Genomic DNA, 2,399 nt, shown 5'->3' on the forward strand with positions numbered 1-2,399 from the left:
AGCTGTGAACCTCTTGCTGTTTTCTTCCACCGACACGTGGAAAAACCCATTTTCCAAATCCATAACGGTGAAAAACTTGGCCTTCTGCAGTTTCTCCAACACGTCGTCAATCACCGGTACTGGGAAGCAGTCTTTGAGAACCATTTTGTTTAACTGGCGATAGTCGACACAAATGCGGTTGCTTCCATCCTTCTTTTTGACAACAACTAGGCGGCTAGCAAAATTAGATGTGGACTGTCGAATTACGCCTGTATCCAGCCACTCGTTGATTTGATGTTTTACCGCTTCAGCTTCGCTAACAGCAATTCGACTGGGTGCCTGCCGAAAGGGCACAATGTTGGCATCCGGCACGATCTTAGTTGAATTGGTCACTCAGCTGTTTTCTTCATCGCATTGAAATTGCCAATCATTGTTTCCACTGCTCTTTTATATTGCGGAGAGGTCTCAATATCATTGTTGGTTTCTAAAATATTGAGAATACTTAACTGATTTGATTCTACAGTTTCCTCCCCAGCAGGGGGAGAAAACTCGTAGCCGGCTGCTGTCATCTGCACTCGAAACTTTGCCACGAAGTCGTATCCCAGTAAAGCATCACAGGCGATGGCATCTTGCGGAACAACTAGGAACCTGTGTGTCAGCTGCATTTCGTCGATCTTCACCTCTGCATTGAATTGACCCAGAGGGCGAGTCATACCTCTTCCAAGACCTCGTAGTGTTGAAACGCTCTGCTGTAATTTGACGCCACTAATTTTATTGACCATTGCCTCTTTAATTATTGAGACGTCAGCTCCAGTATCCACTAGCGCCTCTACCACAACGTCAGCGATTCGCAGCTTTTTTAGTCGACGATCCTCGTAGACAACTTTCATGTTAGGTGCAGCCTTGCAGTTTCTTGACATGTGCCCGTTTTCGTTGCACCGAAAACACTTAACCTCACTCTGACAATCTTTTCGAAGGTGGTCGATTGCGCCACAGTTAAAACAATGCTGCTTCTTCTCAGTTTTAGGCTGTGCGCTGTATTTCTTTTTGCTTGGCTAATTTTGTCGTTTCTCTTCTTTCTCATTCGTTTGGTTACTCTCATAGACTTCATACTTTTCTCTCAATTCTTTAAATGATGAACATCCGTACAAAGTGAATTTAAAGTCGCTTTTGAGATTCAAACCATCCACAACGTATTTTATCACTGATTGTATGTCTATAACTCCACGCGCAGCAATACATTTCATTTGCAGCAGGTAATCGTGAAAACTTTCGTCTTTGTGTTTCACACGCTCAGCTAATTTCTTATTAATTTCGGCGCTTGACACATTTCCCTTAGCAAATTCTTCAATCAACTTTGTTCGCAATGTATTATATTCGAACACTGCAGTTGACTCCAGAAATAGTGCCGCTGTACGAGTCATCTTGGCGCGCGCTTCGACATATTTCTGCTTATCACTGAGTCCGTATGCGTCTGCGTTCAAGTCAAAGTTTTGAAACCATGCCACCACTTGCATACTATTTCCATCAAACTCGGGTATAATTTTTGCAAAATTTTCCACTACCAGCTTTCTTTTTGTATTTCGTCAGCTCGGATTTTCAGCGTTAACAACTGTACTAGCTGCTGCAGCAAGCATTTCATTATTTTCGGTCATTATACTCATTTCTGCATGTGTGGTTTTGCTCTCTTTCTTCTCAGCTTTATTCTCCATCATCTTTACGCTTTTTCCAGCTTCTTTTTGCTTCAGCTATCCTCTGGCGCGATCGCAGCGAGTATTGTTGTCTCGCTTGCACTACTTGGTTTGCTTTTGCTCTGTTTTTTTTCGAATTTGTTCCACTCATATACACACAACAGCTCTAACGGTGCTTTTTCCAAGAATTTCACAACCGCTTGCAATTCACTTTTAGGCTTTTTAATTATGTTGTATTTTTGGACGAGCCTTTTAATACTGTTGTATTTTGGACGAGCCTTTTAATTCTGTTGTATTTTTGGACGAGCCCCCAAATATAAGGCTAGTTGCCTTAGTTTTATTGTTATATAGTAAGTTTTAATATAAGTTTTAAGTATAATATAAGTTTAAGCTAATTGATTATTGATAATTTTAACACTGCTGAGCACTACAACACGCACGGCTGTTCTGCTTTTCTGCTGATCACGGTTTCTGCTCGTACTACTGCTGTTCTCGTACTGCTTGTTCCTTCTGTCGACTCCGATTTCTGCTCACGTCGGCTACTCGATAATTTTACGTCGACCAATCGATATCTGCTCACACCGATATATCGATGTCCGATCAACCGACTCATCGCCCTTTCCATCTTACATACATGTGAAGTATGGCACTACTGTTTGCTGGCAACGAGTGGCAACGCGAGCTTTAGTGAAAGGATACGGCAGCACTGATCATGAAAGCGAGATCGAC

Source organism: Drosophila albomicans, unplaced genomic scaffold, assembly GCF_009650485.2.
Source record: "Drosophila albomicans strain 15112-1751.03 unplaced genomic scaffold, ASM965048v2 utg000330l_pilon, whole genome shotgun sequence".
Lineage (NCBI taxonomy): Eukaryota > Metazoa > Arthropoda > Insecta > Diptera > Drosophilidae > Drosophila > Drosophila albomicans.